At 57.3% G+C, this 16,649-nt stretch overlaps 1 long non-coding RNA gene across 2 annotated transcripts; it reads left to right on the forward strand.

Annotated features, from left to right (window-relative positions):
* Positions 1-1,255: 1,255 nt before the first annotated feature.
* LOC106728832 lies at positions 1,256-12,629 on the forward strand. Of its 2 annotated transcripts, none has more exons than XR_001365100.2 (4): positions 1,256-2,053; positions 4,289-4,379; positions 5,299-5,423; positions 6,797-12,629. It is a non-coding gene; the product is annotated as an uncharacterized LOC106728832 (long non-coding RNA). The 2 variants fall into 2 exon arrangements; XR_001365101.2 differs by lacking the exon at positions 1,256-2,053 and adding an exon at positions 3,830-3,977.
* The last annotated feature ends 4,020 nt before the right edge of the window (positions 12,630-16,649 follow it).

The following is a 16,649-nucleotide window of genomic DNA, read 5'->3' on the forward strand; positions in this document are numbered from 1 at the left end:
AGATGGGTCAGCTTTGCACGTATCTTGTTCTGTGGGCTAGAACTTTCTAGAACGATTTACAAAGTTTTCACTCCCACGTCTTTACCTGTGGGTGTCGTTCGCAAAGACTGTTTTAACCCAGTTGCTCTCAGCAAGTGTCAATTATTATTTATACTAAAAAGTCTTAGAGAAAACTCCTCTTTCTAATGGTGACTCCTTGTGACACGTCACATCTGTGGCCAGTTCTTTGCCGGTGGCTTCAGAACTTCAGTTTATCCAAGAGAGATTTGAATAAAAAAGGAACTTTTGTGGCACAATCTACACAAACAGCAGAAGTGCGCTGGGCTTCCCTCCAAAGGCTCACAGACCTCGGAAGAAATTCTTTCTTTAAAAGCGTCGACACAACACATGCTGGATCCTACGAGGTTTGAAAACTGTGCCGCGGGAGAAGTAAACGTACAGACAGTTCTGAGCTGCTTCCAGTTGCTTTAAACACTTCTTTTAAGTTGAAATTTTTATCTGCAATCCTTGAGCTCACACCACGCCATGAAATCGAAACCTAGGCCGGACCCGCCCCCTGGTCCCACTCGGGCGGCTCGCAGCCTGCAAGTCCCCGCTTTCCTCTCCCCCACACTTACCACCTGCGAGGCCTGGAGGAGATGCGGCCAAACGAGACAGAGACAGAAGAATAAAAACACGCGCCCAAGTGACGAGGTGCACACGAGATTGCGTGAAATACCCAAGTGGACAAAGACACTGGGTGACACGGAGTGACAGAAAATTGTGGAACATCTTTGCCAAAGTAATGTGGCTTTTTACTGTTTCTAGATTGTGTATTTCAGGACAACATGGGGCTGAGATTTGCTGTCTTTGAGGCAACAGAGCTCGCCGTGGGAGTGCGGTTGCAGCTCACAGGAAGGGGGCGTGCAGACGGAGGGGCTGGGCGAGGTGGACGCAGGGGTCTCTGGACTCAGGGCCGGGCACTGGGGAACGGGGGGCCGCGCAGGGTGTGATCTGCCTCTGGCATCTGCCCCGCTCGGAAGTGTGGGGCGGCTGGCGGTTCTGCCCACTGGACACACATGTGGCCGAGCGTGTCCCTGCGGCTGTGAGTGTCTGAGCCACGGAGGCAAATCACCAAGCGCTGGCCTCGCAACAGCAGCAAAGGATACTTTTGTTTTCTTTTTCCGTTTGGCACATGAGAAAGCCTTCTCCTCTTTCCTGCTTAAATGGACACAAAGGGCTCAGTATACTTAGAGCGCTAGCGCCGGGAACAGGGCGCTGGGAATTTTAAAGGAGTTTAATCTGACAACTGACGCTCTAGTTAATTCCTAAATGAATAACTGATTAGCCCCCATTTTCCAGGAAATTGCAGCATTATGCATCATGACATAATTCAAGATTACGCATCACTTTGTTTTATCTCAAAGGAGCTCACAGAAAAGCCAGGCGACTCTCGACTTGGCCCCGGTTCCTTCTCTAGCATGTCTGGACTAGCAATTTGACTCATTAATAGGTAGCAAAAAAAAAAAAAAAAAAAAAAGGAGAGAGGAAAAAAAGTTGTTGCCAGAGAGAGAGAACTGTGCTTTAGTTTTTAGGAATTTTTGGTGGTTTGGGTCACGAAGGTGTCACGTGGCTGCCGGGCCAGGGAAGGAGGCTTGCACGGCTGTTCCGAGACACAGGCACCGTCTGCACACCGCCGCGCCACTGCTTTTAAAGTGTGAAGGGAGACCCGTCTGTTCGAATACTTCTTCCCCAGATGCTAACGGGGATGTCAATTAGCCGTTACGTTGAGGCTTTGATGGTGGGACGCCCACCTGGAGGGAATTTCCGGTGATGGTGGCCTCGTGACACACGGGCGAAGGGTGGGTTTCCTGGATGAACGTCTGCGCTGTGTCTTCCTCTGGGCTGCCTGGCCCTTCTGAGAACCTGAGCTGTGGATGCTTCAAAGTGAGATGGCATCACTGAAGGGATCTTCGCCAACACTGCCCTTCAGACGGTGCAGACCCTGAAGCCCCCGGGCTGACGGCAGCCGGAGGTCGGGGCTGTGTCCCTTTCTCCCACGACAAAGTCACAGGTGATTCTGTCCGCGCGTGGGCCTGTTGTCCGGTGACAGCGTAGCAGTTAGTTTAGAGCTTGTGGCAGGCGGGACTGGTCTCTCTCTTTATTGAAGTGCAGTCCGTTACAAGGTGTCAGTTTCTGCTGTGCAGCACAGTGTCCCCAGACTGGTCTCTCCTTGATGCCCAGGTCACAGCCTCACTTAATTCAAGGACTCTTTTTTTTTTTTTTAATTCTTTGTTTTATAGATCATTTTTGTCATTTGCTTCTGTTTCTCCCTCTCTCCCACCTGGGTCCCACTCCCTGCACTGCCATTAGCTGTTACAATGGGAAACAGACAGGAAATAAAACTCATGGGCTTGGCTGCATCTCTGTAGCTCTGGATACGTTGCAGGCACTGGGAAGAAGTTGGATACATTAGAGTGAGCTCTGTATGGTGAGAAACTGGAGACAGTTTCCATGTTCAATGAGAAGCGAAAGGGTCGGGTAGACCCTGGGGTGATGCTGGAGGCTACAGGTGAGGTTGGGAACTGCAAACTCCTGCAGGAAGCTTGGTTTGACCATTACCCACTGTGAGACCTGGGACAAGACGTCTGCGTTCCACAGGTCTCTCACCTGTAACATTGGGACCGTCGGGTCCTTGCAAGGACTACTGGGTCACAGAAAGTTTCATGGGAGCGGCCACCTCCTTGTAACTGTTGCAGGCAGCGCTTAGCGGCTCTAACCACTACTTTCTATAAGACAGACTATTGTCTAGCCTCAAAGTCATCTGCAAAATTTTCAAGGTCATGGAAAACTGTTTAACATTAAGAAATTTCACGGAAAAAGCAGAATTAAAATAAGAACCATATGACGTCAAAATGTAAAAATATACAGAAAGAAGATTGAAACATTCCAAAATTTTACATTTATTGCCTCTGGCTGTTGGGATTACGGGTGATCTTAAAAAGAATGTTGCTTCATCCTTTCTCGGTTTTTGCCAATAATTGTACGTTACTTTTATCGTAAGAAGACATCCTGCTCCACACGCACAGAGGAGGTGAGAAGGGAAGCCGCTGTATGCCATTTAGTCAAGCTGCCCTGATACATACAGTGAGTTTAAAAGTTGTAAATAAGGGATGAAATAAAAACACTGCAGGCCAATGTCTGAGGAGAGGCTGTGCTCTTACAGACAGTGATTTGGGAACCCAAGGCAGCGAGAGTTAAAATGAGGGGAGGACCAGGGAAAGCTGGCTGTTCTGCACTGGGAGGAAGCTGGGAAGAAGGACGCCGCCGAGCAGGACTGGCTGCTCGTGGGGCCCGGTTTCCAGGACACTCAGAGCAGACTGGCTGCGCACAGCCCTGGGGGGCTCCGCTGAGCATGGGGGCTGGCGCAGGAGCAGGTGGGTTTGGAGGCACGGAGGCGCGGTCCACAGCGGCCAGGGCGGGCTGGCGGGGGCTGCCGAAGGAGTGTCTCTCACCCAGCTGGGGTTGCTCATTAACCAGCCCTGTGACCGCATGCGGATTTAACTGCTTTTTATTTGGTATCTTTTTAGCCAGAGGACTTTTCTCTGTATTGATAAACATCATGTTCATTTTCCATTGTTCTGGTTAGCTCTGAGAGGCCGTGGGTCAAACTAAAGTCTCAGTGCTCCCACTGGAAAAATCCCAAAATAAGCAAACCCCTAAAAAAGTGCCCTAAATCCAAATCAGGAAGTGATGTCAGTCACCGGAGGAGTCCTGCCCCCAGGCCTGTGTTCCCGTGTGTCCACAGGCCTGGGTCCCCGGGAGTGGCCGGGTCCCAGGTCCTGCAGCTTTGCAGACCTGCGGTGGTGGGGGGGGGTGTCCTCCTTGGACCAGCTTTTGGCCGTCGTTGGCCAGTGTGAAGGCTGGAGTTTCCGGGAGGGGACAAGAGTGTCTGCAGTGTCCCCGAGGAGACGTCTGCCAAGAGTGGGTGCGAGCAGGTGGGTCAGAGGTGCCGGCTGCCAACCCACCCAGCGTCCTGCGCCTTGTCCTTATCTGGCCTGGAACCCGCGAAGCACATTCCAGAGGAAATGCCGCCCTCCCGCTTTTCCGCCGAGCTCCCCCCGACCCAGCGCCTGGCCCCGGGCCGCCCCACATCTGGGTGATGTGGAGAGAGCCACAGGTCGCGATAAACTGCGCTTTCCCCAGCTCGCAGGCCCTTTGAAGTTGCAGACAGTTTCGTGGTAATTGATAATCTAATCTCAGCCCGGCCTTATGTTTTTCTGTTTTCTTTCTCCCCTTTTCTTGCCAGACGGCTCTGCAGGGATGGAGTTATCACACGATCGCCTCACGGAGAGGTCGCCGTGCGGGGACTGCCTGCTTAGCCCGAGGATTCGTGGAAGGTGAAGTCTGGGCGTGATGGGAGGAAGCACCGGGGGCCCAGCTGCGTGTGGGGAGGGGAGCGGGAGGAAGGGGAGACGGGCTGCATTCTCACCGCCTTAAGGCCGTACACGGCAACTGCTGCCGAGGAGGCCACGTTTACACCCCTGTGGCCCACAGCAGGAGCGAGGGGCTAGAGGTCATAAAGAGATTCTTCAAAAAAAGTTAGAGGTGATTCTTTTCTCCTTCCCAGTGGAGGAACTTAATAGTCAGGTTTGGGCCTGGTGAAGAAGAGACTCTCAAAGAGACAGCTTATGCGAATAAATAATTTGTCTGTGCCTCCCATTTGCTTTTCTTAACTGTCCATTCTGTTTTTATTTTCCCTAATTAGCTCTTGAAATCTTCAGACGTGGGCCCACGAGAGCATTAGGTATTAAATGTGCCCCCCACCAGCACGGCTCTGGTATCACACCTCTGCAGAGGCCAAGGGCGCACTGTCACCCAGTCACCCAGGGTCTCCGTGCCATCCGGGCACCCTGCTCCATGCATCTGGCACAGCCTCATGTGCCTGAGCCTCAGGCCGCAGCCCCAGCCTTCGGAGAGGCCTGGCAGGGCCACCCCTGGGCGCCCAGAGGAGCGTTTCCATCAGATGGGAAGGCTGGTCTCTGCAGTTGTCTGCCTGAAATACGCAAATCCTCTTTGAAGCAATCTGCATTTTCTTTACTTAAATTTGACTCAAAGAAGCAGGGTAACGCTTTGTAGGGGGGCCTGGGCTCCTGGAGGGGATGCCTGGCCCTGGCTTGGCATCCACGCTCCCTCCTCGTGGCATTCACAAGCCACTGAAATTCTCACGCATGCATGTGCCTGGGCGTGCGTGTGTGTGTGTGTTTGTTTCGGCCTGCGGAGGCGCTGTCTTATTTCTTCCATCTTCTCGTCCCCAAGACCCAGCACAGTGATGGTACGCAGTCGGTGCTCACTAAACGCCTGATTGAACTAACAGCAAATTCAGCTTTCCTGAATGCTTCCCGATGTCCGCCATTCCTGGGGTGAAATATTCTCCTCTCGGGGTAAGCTTCTGCTTGTTCAGCACGTTTGTTCAGAGCTGGGACGTTGTCACAGACTTGCCAGTCGTGCTCTCCACGTGGCTGGCGTGGAGGCCCTCGGGCTGTTTGGAGGAGGGGAGGGCACTGGGGTTTGCGTGGGGCCGCGGTGCTGCAGCGGGCCTGGGAGTTTCCCCAGAGACCCTAAAAGTCCGCCGAGGGGAAATGAGAGACCTCGGGGGGACGGGAGGGGCTTCATTTCAGCCGAAGGTTGGCCTTTGGGAGGGACGCAGACTATCTACTCAGGCCCATGGTGATTTGTTTTCGTGTGTCCAGGGCCGACCCCAGGGAGGGCTTGGGGCGGGACCGTGGTTGCTCCTGTGTGGGGGGTGGCCGGGCATGTGTTCAGGGACCCCAGGCCCCGCACCGGCTGCTCCAGGGGCCCCACGTAACCCTCTGCACAGCACAGAGGGCGGGGGCCCACACTCACCACCTTAGAGGCGGGCAGTGGGGACATGGAGGGCCGACGCCCAGGCCACAGCCTGCATGGCCGTCTGTGTGTAAACGTCCGTCTGGTCGGGACTCCCTCCACGGGCCGTGGGGGCCACGAGGCCGCAGGTCTGCTGCTTGGTCCCTTCAGCGCTGGGTCCTGGGCACGTGCTCTGAGCCTGGTGTTGGAGGGACCGGGCTGCTGGGGACAGAAGGGCCGGGGGACAGGCCTCCCTTCCTGGGGCGTGTGCTGGGAAGAGATCAGAGGCAAGACTCACATTCACACAGAAGGCTCACATTTGCACAGAGTGGGTGTCGGAGTGAGCTGGAGGATTTGAAAAAGCCACGTGAAATCTCTTTATTGAGCACACTGGCAGTCCTGGAGACAGGCCCTGGGACTCTCAGAGGGACCTCCCGTGTGCGGCCCCATGTCAACGGCGGGGTCCCACACCTCCATCCTCCTTCACCAGCGACGCCTTTGAGGAGTGCGGGCTAGGTCTTGTATTCAGAGGTGACAATCCAGGAAATATGATCTTTGGTTCTGAGGGAGACTGAGGGTGCTGAGAGCTGTTACAAGGATAAAAGGGTCATACCTCGTAATGTACATTTAAGAAGTTAAATCATAGTTATTACAGCTAACACTGTGCTGCATTTTTGAAGGTCACTGAGAGTAAATCTTAAAAGTTCTCATTACAAGAAAAAAAACGTGTGTGTTTGGTGATGACTTACTGGGCGCTCGCTTCGTGATACATGCAAGTATCGAGCCATCATGTGCGTGAACTTGAAACTAGGCGAGTGCCACGTGCCAGTCGCATCTCTGTTTAAGGAGAGGGCGTCGGACGCCTTGTCTGCACGTGCTGGCTTGCGGCCGGTCTGACCGTCGTCTCCTCTCTCTTTACCTGATGACGCAGGTGCTGGAACTTATCCAAAACCCGGTTCCCCGGAACGTGACCCACGGACACGTCCTCCTGCCCACGGTGGGCGCCTGTGGGGCGGCCAAGCGCTGAGCAAACCAGCTGAAAGGCCACACACAAAGCGCTTGCAGACGCCGCAGCTTGAGTTTCTCTTGCCGCCCGGCGCTGTGGCCGTGTCCCCTGCGCAGGCTTCCGTGGAAGCGCTGTTCAAGCGTTGCCGACAAGCCAGAGCGAAGCTGCAGAAGCGAAGAGGGTGCACACAGAAAAACGCGGCCTGTTCCACGCAGCCCGGAGGGGAGCTTCCCGAGTGCTGAATAGACGTTTTCTGAGCTTTCCCTCAGGCCTGCTGCCAACAGCTCGGTTTCCAAGGATCACACCTGGGTTACAGAGAAAAATTTGACTTTGCTTTAAGCCCAAGCCAGTGAGCGCAGCCTTCTCAGCCCGCCCCAGCCCCGGCAGCGCATTGCGCGAGCGGGTGCCCGCGCGGGGAGGCTTTGTCACTCAGATTTCTTCAGGGACGTTCTCCCCCCCGGCGGGTGTCAGCGGCTGTGCGTTTCGGCTGCTACTGATCTGCTGAACCTGAGCGAACAGTTCTGACTCCTTTTCAGATCCGACTCCTCACCCCAGAGCCCCAGCAGCGTGCGCTGCGCTGCTTTGCTTTCTGGCTGCTGGAGGCCACCAGCAGCTGACAGGAGAGCGACACTCCTGCTTCGCCTTCTGGGCTCCGCAAACCCGGGCGCCCCGAGCGGCAAGGTGACCCTGGAGGCTTGCGGCTGTTTTCCAGCCTCAGTGAGGCTGAGTGACGTTCTGGGTGGGCAGAGCACCGCTGGTGCCCGGCTCCCAAACACGGTCGCCGCCTGTGAACAGGAGGGCTTCCTGATGGCAGAGCAGGTCGCTTTATGTCTCTGCGGCAGTAACGAAAACACACGAGCTTGCCCTTCTGTAATGTAAACAGAAAATTATGCCTCCGACACAAACCCCCGCCACTAAGAAGGCAGCTTTTATTCGTGTCGTAACTGGGGAACAGACGGCTGGAGCGCGAGGTGGCTCCCAGCTGTTGCTGGGGGAGCGGCGGCAGCGGCCACATCTGGGCTGGCATCTTTGAAGAGGCACTTAATCCGCAGGCTGAGGTCTGCTAAGCCGCTTTGCTTTTCTTTGCGGCGTCTCCAGCCGCAGCCACGGTGACTTCTTGTCACCGGGGGAGATGCAGGAACGGTCGGGACAGCGACACCAGAACATGCCGGGCACAAGAATAAAGGGCAGGACAAAGGCCTTGATCAGGCCGGCGGAAGACACGCTTTGCCAGCTTGGAAGGTGCGGGACCCCTGGCTGGGGGACAGAGAGCCGAACCCCCACCAGAGCCTTCAGCCCCTGTGCGAGGTGGGAGGTGGGGGCGTGATGGCTGGGCCCCTCCTGGACCGTGACATCACTGGGAGGGTGAGGTGGCGGCTCCAGGGGGCTGGCCTTTCTGCCTCTGGTCCCCGTGTGGGTGCAGGGACGTGGCCAGAGTGACGGCCCCCGGGACTTCCCCCACGTGTGACCGCCCAGTGGGTCTCAATCCTCACAGCCTGAGCTGTGACCCTCACATCCACACTCCACAGCCTCCCAGGAGCTGCCCTGGCGGAGCTGCCTCCCGGAGGACACTCAGGTCAACGTCACCCTCAACTTCGGGGTCCCCTCCTGCACCTGTGGCCAGAAACAGTGGGTCCTGTCCTGTCCCCTTGGCTCAGGCGCCTCAGGGACCCCCAGCCCCCCGCCCCCCCCCACAGTATCCACTTTGTCACAGCATCCTTGGTCCTGTGTCGTGGTCCCTGTGGAGCCAGTCCACTAAGAACACCTGGTCTGAGTGTTCTGAGCGACTCTGACGGGAGGGCCGTTTCCCACGAGGACGGCTTCTCCACCCCAGGACACGCCAAGTGATGAGGAAGCTCTTTCTCAGATTTAACCAAACGCACACCCGTGTCTCCCTAACTTCCTCTCACTTCTCCCTGTGGGGTCCAGGGTCTGGGTCCCCTTTCCCAGGACAGACGTGGGAGGACAAGGGTCATGGCTCGCCCCCTCCTGTGCCGCTGCCCGCTGCCCGCCCGGCTCCATGTGCAGCCCCGTGCTTTCCGACAGGTTTGAGATCCTGCATTTACCCGCCTGTCCGCACAGCCTGACTGTGCCACTGGGGCCCCCGAGGGATGTAGTTGGACGTGTGAGGGCCTGGAAGGTGTGCCCGCCAGGGCCCGGGCAGGCGAGGGGTGGTGTCAGCAGGTGTTTCAGAAACTGGAGCTGGCGGATGTGGTGATGACTCGGATGCTGACGAGAGGACTGACGGATACAGACTGAGCGAACCAGGTGACGGCACATAAGCCAGCCCGGGACGCGCGCTCTACTCGTTAGGAGGTAAAAATAGATGAAACGCAAAACGCTACTAAGAACGGATGAGAGGCAGTGGGACAGATACCAGGAGGCACAAAGGAGAACAGACAGAAGCAGCCCAAAGTCAGGATAGAAAGAAGAAACGAAACAGGGAGAAAGAAATCCAAGGTCAACACAAGCGTTAAATCTACACCAGTTGCAGTGATGGGGAGTGTCAGCCGGGGGATCTGCAAGGAAGACGGGAGGCGCGCTCTAGAAGACCGTAATTCTGGGGCGTGCGAGCGCCGCCCGGGGGTGAGGGTGGGTGGGGCCCCGGCGGACAGGCCGGAGACCCCAGCCCAGCCGTTCTCGGCAGCAGAGCCGCGTGCTGATCCAGGAGGGGGCCGGGTGCGGCGCTCCGGCTTTGGGTGCGGGGGTCCGGCTTTAGGCGCTGGGCACCGGCGCCCGTCCTGGTCTCTCTGCGCGGCTGGTGCCCGAGGTGCCAGCTGACCAGGGTCCTCCCCTGACGTGTAGGGGTTCCTGGTGTGTCCTCTTCCTCAGTCAGCTGCAGAAAAAAGAAGCGAAGTTAGTGAAGTTGCTAAACATCCCACATGTTGAAGATTATCCGTGCTGTGGTTTGAGAGAAAGTGAGACAGGACATCTGGACTTCTCACCCGTCCTCCTACAGCACAGCTGAAGCAGGTCTCCACGGCTCTGGCTCTGCCCGGTGACCGGGGGGCTGGGGGAGGCCCCACAGCATCGCCGAGCCGGGGGCTCAGGGTCCTGGGCCCGGCACTCGGTTTCTTCTGCAGGGCAGCTGTGCAGTTCGCTCGCGGGGTGACCCACTTTTCTGTGCAGCTTTATTCCTGGTAAAACTGTGCTCCGTCAGGTACTGGGTGACCAGCACGTGCTGGATTTCGAAGAAGACTTCACAGTCCGCTGACCCGGTCTCATGCACTCACCAAGCTCTGTGTTGTGTAGAAACAGAAACAGAAACAGAAACAGTGATGCGAGGGCAGGGCTGGAGGGACCAGCCTGAGTTTGCTGGGCACCCAGGAGGGGGTGGCAAACCAAGGGTCGGAACCCACACGGGGCGTTTGTGGAGGGCGTGGGGACAGGATGCTGCTTCAGACCACTGGGAGCGGGTTTGCTCCCGTGTCTGCTCACACGGGCGCTCCGCGGCGTCCGGGTCGCCAGCCCTGCTCCTCCCTGGCCCCCAGTGCGGGGCTGGCCTGGTTGCGTGAAGGCTGCCAGGAATGGAACACCCAGTGCACGGGGCCGAGATCAGAGCCGAGTGAGACACAGGAGACGACGTCTCGCTGCAGGTGCTTGGGACACAGGGCCTGAGGCTGTCACGGTCCTGGCTGTGTGGCCGGCAGGTGGGTTACTGGAGTGCACCCTCCCCCAGCCGCCCGGGGCCGGACACTCTGGTCGAGATGGCCTCTGTGGGCTTGCACACTGTCCTCCCAGGAGAGCAGCTGGGGAGGGGTAGGCACTGGTCCCCTGGGGGCCTGGGGTCCAGTGGACAGGGAGCCCTGAGTGGCCCCAGTGGCTGGGCCACCCCAAGGCCCTGCCTTTCCAGAGAGCTGGGCCCATGGGGACGAAGCCGGGCACCACCCCTCCCCACACATGGGGACCTGCGCTCTGGGGCAGCGTCCTTGTCGACTGTGAGAGACGACCCCACGGGCTGGTGTCCCTGTCTGTAGAATAATTTTATTTGCTTACTTGCTTGACTTGGTTTAAAAACCTTACGTCTGAGAGCTGGGAAGTGTCTCCTTGATGCAGGGACCGAGGCTCACCACGCAGGGTGTTTGCAGGGCCCAGAGGGGACTTTCTCTAAAAATGAGAGGCACGGTGTTTGCAAAGCTGTGAGTGAAAAGACATCTGAAAAAAACAAAACAAAACAAAACACTCGAGCCACTGTTCTTACAAAATGCCACATTTCTCATCTTCTTTCGCTTGTTGGAAAATAGGTTTTCTTCCTGCAAACAAGAATTGTAAAACAGCGACTCTTGGCCCATTGCTTTTTTCAGAAGAAAAGAATTAGCGAGAGCAGGTACCTTGTTAGGAGCAGATTACGCAAAGGAGGAATGCGCCAGCTTAGGGATAAAAGCCCTCCCGTCCCCGAGACGCTCCCAGTCAGGGCCGACAAGTGCCTCTTAGGTCACTTCAAACTGGGGCCCGTTCTCGGGGCCCTCGGGGGATTAAGAAGCAAAACGACGCCCGTTGTTGCAGCCATTGTAGCCGCCTTTGGGTTACCTCGGGTTAAGTGAGACTGTGCTCCTGTGCATCCAGACACTGTGCGTGCGGACGAGCTGTGGGGCTGCTGAGCGAGTGATGTGTGGACCCGGACCACAGCTGCGGGTGCTGACTTCTCAGGATGAGAGGGACAGAGAGACAGAGACAGAGAGAGAGACAGAGAGAGGCATGGAGAGACAGGGAGAGACAGGCAGAGAGACAGAGAGAGAGAGAGACAGAGAGAGGCAAGGAGAGAAAGACAGAGACAGACAGAGAGACAGAGACACACACACAGAGACAGAGACACAGACAAGTTATAAAAGGAAAGGTGTTCTTGGCAGCCCTGGGCTTCAACAGCTGTAAAAATCAACAGAAATTTCCCGAAATGGTAAATGTCAATGTAGCGTGTGACCCGAAAGTGCGCTCCTGGCGAAACACCCGAGAGAAACGAGCACGCGTCCACACAAGGCTGTGTGGGGACGTTCTCAGCAGCATCCCAGCAAGAGCCCCACAGGGAGACAGCACGAACACAGCGCCTGTCAGCTGACGAAGGATGAAAGACATGTCCTCCGTCCACGCGGTGGGGTGCTGTTTGGCCACGCAAAGGGATGAACCCTGAAAACGTTTTGCTCGGGGGAAGAAGCCAGCCAGAAAAGACCACCTATGTGTGAGGACGTTTTTATATAACGTCCAGAAGAGTAAACACGCCAGTAGAAAGTGGGCTGGTGGTTGCCCGGGGGGTGGGGTGGGGGAGTGGGTGTGACTGCTGATGGGTATAAGCTTTCCTTCTGGAGTGATAAAAATGTTATAAAATTAACATACGATGATGATCTCATAATTCTGAGAATATAATGAAGACACTGGAAGGTGCACATTACACTGAACTTTGTGGGGTGTACAGTTGTCCCTTGGCATCCGTGGGACCTGGATCCCAGGGCCTCCTCGGGCATCAAAATCCAAGGATGCTCTCAAGTCCTCTATATAAAATGGCCTTGTATTTGCATGTAACCTACATACATCCTTCCGTATACGTTAAATAAATCATCTCTAGGTCATTTAATGTCAACGCTGCGTAAGCAGTTGCTGGCACCTGGTAAATTCCACTTTGGTTTTTGGAACTTTCTGGCATCTTTTTTTCTAGTACTTTGCATCCGTGGTTGGTTGAACCCACAGATGGGGAACCTACTGATACAGAGGGTGGACTGCAAATTGCATCTCAATAAAGGTGTTAAAGACAACAAAAAAGTCAAAACAAGTCAAGAGCCCCTTTCTTTGAGTAAAAGTGCTCGCTGCGTCTGTGAATGTGTTCAGGCCGTAAGCACACACCTGCGGGTGGCTTCCCACAGGCGCGGCCCAGCGGGTGGGGCAACATCCTTCTGCGGGTAATCTGAGGGTACTGTCCCCCCACCCCACACTTGGCATTTTCCAGCCACAACACGTTCATAGCCTTTGGACGGGGTTTCTCCATGAAATCGATGGACGCCAGCTTCGCACTGCAGGGGGACAAGGTCGCGCGTGCCCAGGGCGTGTTGTGCACGCATTGATGCAGATTGGAGGGGTGACGCCCCTATTAGCCAGCTGGAGAACCAGACTCAGAACTCTGGTGCTGGGGACCAAGAACCTGCATTTTATTTTGAGGGAGCAAATTAAGGTGGATTTAGCTGAGGTCACAGGGAGCCTCACCAAGTGGGGCCCTGGGGGGGGGTGGCCACTCACAGAGTTGGGGAGAAATACCTGGGTGTCCCTCTGCACCATCGAGGCCCTGGGTCCCTTTTGTGAATCCCAATACCGCTTTCAGGGGCATGAGAGTCTTCACGAATGTTCAGTCTTGAGAAGGTTTTGCAAAGTGAACTGTGTGAAGAGGCCCCTGTGAGAGCTCTCGCCCTTCCCGAGAGCGCCCGGAGTGAAATGCAGCTCTGCCACGCCCACGCCAGCCGCGCCCGTGGACCGGCACTGGCCGTCATGCGTTTTCTAAGGGGCCAGTGGGACTGGCGTTCCCGAGTCCGTGGGTGCAAAGCAACCTACCAAGCGGTGGGTTGGCGCGGACAGTGATGCGAGGAGACCCTTTGGGCCTCGGGGACCCTCCCCACGCCATGGCCTGGGGCTGCTGCAGGGCTGGGGCTCGGGGAGCGGGGGTGCGGCGCCGCGGGACAGAAGCCTCGCTGAGCTTGAGTCCAGCTCTGAAGGATGCTGACGGCCGTCCTGGGATTCAGCGCAGGGCCGCGGCCGGGGGCGGGGCCACGGGCTGCTGGGGGCGGGGCCACGGGCTGCTGGGGGCGGGGTCAGTGGCCCAGGGCCTCCACTTACACGTGGAGGGGTCTAGGTGGAGTCGGTTAGAAGTCACAGGGCTGAGCCCGCGTTCCACAGTCGGGCAGATCCACACCCCACGACAGGGACCCGCCCACGCTTGTCTCCTGGGAGCCGCCCTGAATTTGGTGAGCGGGGCTCGGAGTCCTGAGCACCCCCACCCTGGGCCTGGCCTGTCGCCCTCTCAGAACAAACAGTTCAGCTCCCTGAGAGTTTCTCCTGTTAAAAAAAAGAAGAGCTGGTCAGCCAGTGCCTCGCTGTTGTGGCAAAGCGTCCAGACGGCAATCAGCGCCCGCCCCCAGGAACGTGACTGCGCCCTCGCAGTCTACTGCCTTCCGGGGCCGTCGAGGTCTGTGCGTCAGGAGTCAGTGTCCCGGGCCCTCCGGGATCTGCACCCCCCTCCCCCCGGGGCCTGCCTGACTCCCTGGCTGAGGGTTGCCTGGGACGCCGCGGGCTGGAAGAGGCCCTGGACTTGGGGTGTGTGTTCCCCGTGTTTCTCCAGCTGGAACGAAGGCCGGGGGTGCTTGGCAGCTGGTTTTCGGCAGAGCGACTCCGTCACCTGCTCCCCATACACCTGCTGCCTGGCTTTGAAAGTGACAACGGGCAGGTGTTGCCAGGACCGCGGGCCAGGCCTCCCGGGGGCCCTGGAATGTTGTCCCTGACGCTGTCCCCTAGTCCCACCAGAACCTGGCCTCCTTCCCCACCCCCGATGCCTCCTCCCTCCGGACCAGCCCCCACCCCCGGCAGACGAAGCAGGATTCCCAGCCTGCTGAGAGGCGACCGGCTCACTCTGAAGGCAGAAAGAAGGGTAATACTGGCGATTTTTCCACCAGAGGAGCCCTAGTAAGAGTATTGCTCAGAGATCCAGAAAGACGTGTGGTTTCACTTAAACCGGAGGAGGAGGTGGAGAGAGGAGGGGCTTAACCCGTGAGGGGAGACGCCCTTCAGGTCGCAAGCCCAGCAGCATTCCGTGCTCCTCTCTGGCTGTAGACGCACCGCACGCCCGGCGGGAAGATGCCCCAAGGGGTCAGGGAGCACGAAGGAGGAGGAAGACGGGCAGAGACGCTGACCCGGGGGACGCGCGGGCCCCCTCCAGGCGCCGGCGCGCACCTGTGCTCCTCGGGCTTCTGTTACATCGCGAACGGAGCCACCTGCTCTCATCCTCGACGTGCTGTGAGCGTTTCCCTGTTGCCGCATATTCTGCTACAGCGTGCTTTTTACGGGGACGCGGCGAAGAACCGCGCTCCTCGGAGAGAGGTGGCTTCTGTCGAAAGCTGACCGACTGCCCCTTAGAGCTGAGGAAGAGACAAAGTAAACGCAGGATGGAGGGCCGCAGCAAGGACCGCGCTGCTGAGGCTGGGGTCCCCGAACGCCCTTCACAGACGAACAAACTGACCTGCAGGTTCGCAGGGAGAGAAACCGCCCCCCCCCCCCCGAGTCCTGTTCTCTATCCCTCTCTCCAAATATGCACATACAATTGCAGGAAGCAGGGTGGAAATCCATGCATGAAATGATGTGAAAAAGTGTGATTTGCAAACCTTGATAAATTATCAGCAATGGGGCATTCAGGCAGAGGGCACGTTTTCTGGTCACTTGGTGAAATGACCCGTCTCTGTGAGGCCTGGCGTTCGGCCTGCCTTCTCCCTCTTGTCTTCTCGCGGGCGTCACACGGACTTTACTTGGGAGGCTCGTTCTAGGAGTGACCTTCCATCCGCGTCCGTCTCCGAGGTCGGTGTGGCAGGGATCACGGGCATTATCCTCCCTGCCGGCGGCCGAGTCATGCCACGGGCCAGGCGCTTGTCTGCGTAAGCTGGTGGCGTCTGTCAGGACTGTGATGAACCACCTGGCAGGGAGCAGGAACATAAAATACCGCAGGCCGGTGCTGCGAGTCACGAACCAAGCAGCCTGTGAGAAAGTGCTGTTGAGGAGGAGGAGAGAAAGTGTGGGGTGAGGACGTCGGGTGACTCAGAGCCGGTGAGCCGATCCCTGGTTGGTTTCTGCTCTGCGCTTCGGGACGGGACCTTGGGGCGCAGGGGGAGGAGCCGGAGACACCGCTGATGGGGGATGAGGCGGTGAGCCAGCACCCTGGCACGCAGCCCTGCTTTCTGTGGGAGTGGTGAGGCTCCAGCCAGCACCTTCCTCGGCTCCCCGAGGGTCCGGCCATCTCAACGTCCACACCCATGCCTGCTGCCGAGGCCGCCTGTGAACTTCTGAGCAGTTTACCTGATTGTCTGTCACTGCACCGTTTGCGCTACCAACACCGCCCCCCTCCAATCTATCCATCACCCGCCCTGGCGTCCGGCGAGCCGCCATGAGTGAGATGGTCTTGAGGCTGTAAATGAGGGCCGCAGTGCCCAGGGGCAGACGAGATGGAGCCTGTCAGAGCTGGACGTCGGCAACGAGTTATAATTATGGTGGGGTGGCGGGAGGTGAATTCCTTCCTCCCATAGATTCAATTGCTGTCAGCTGCTGGGGTGGGGGGCGGGGATGGGGGTCCGAGCTCATGGCGGCGTCTCCAGCAGGACGGAGGTGCCCTGTCACCCGCAGCACTGCTGCCGAGGGAGTGTGTCAAAGGCACAAACCGGAAACCCCTGCCCACCCAGCAAGTTGTTTTTAGGCATCTCGTGGGCTGTTGGATTTTTTTGCACACCCTCCTGTATCCTTGACTGAAGTATAGTAAGTTTACAGTGTTGTGTCAACTTCCCCACCCAGCTTTTGACACAAAGTGGGAACCACGTTGCGTTTGTAAAGGAACGTCTGGAAGAAGTCTGACTCTCCCCAAAGGTGCAGAGCGTGAGGGGCCCACCTCCGAGCTCACGCCCAGGTGCGCAGCCTCCCAGGTGAGGGGGACAGCCTGCCCCCGTGCCAGCCGTGTGTCACGATTCCTTTTTGGTGATGGATATGATGCTGAGTCGGGTCATTTGTGGTCCAGTGGACACAGATTGGCTAATGTCTCTTTCGC

Source organism: Camelus ferus, chromosome 30, assembly GCF_009834535.1.
Source record: "Camelus ferus isolate YT-003-E chromosome 30, BCGSAC_Cfer_1.0, whole genome shotgun sequence".
In the NCBI taxonomy this organism is placed as follows: Eukaryota; Metazoa; Chordata; class Mammalia; order Artiodactyla; family Camelidae; genus Camelus; species Camelus ferus.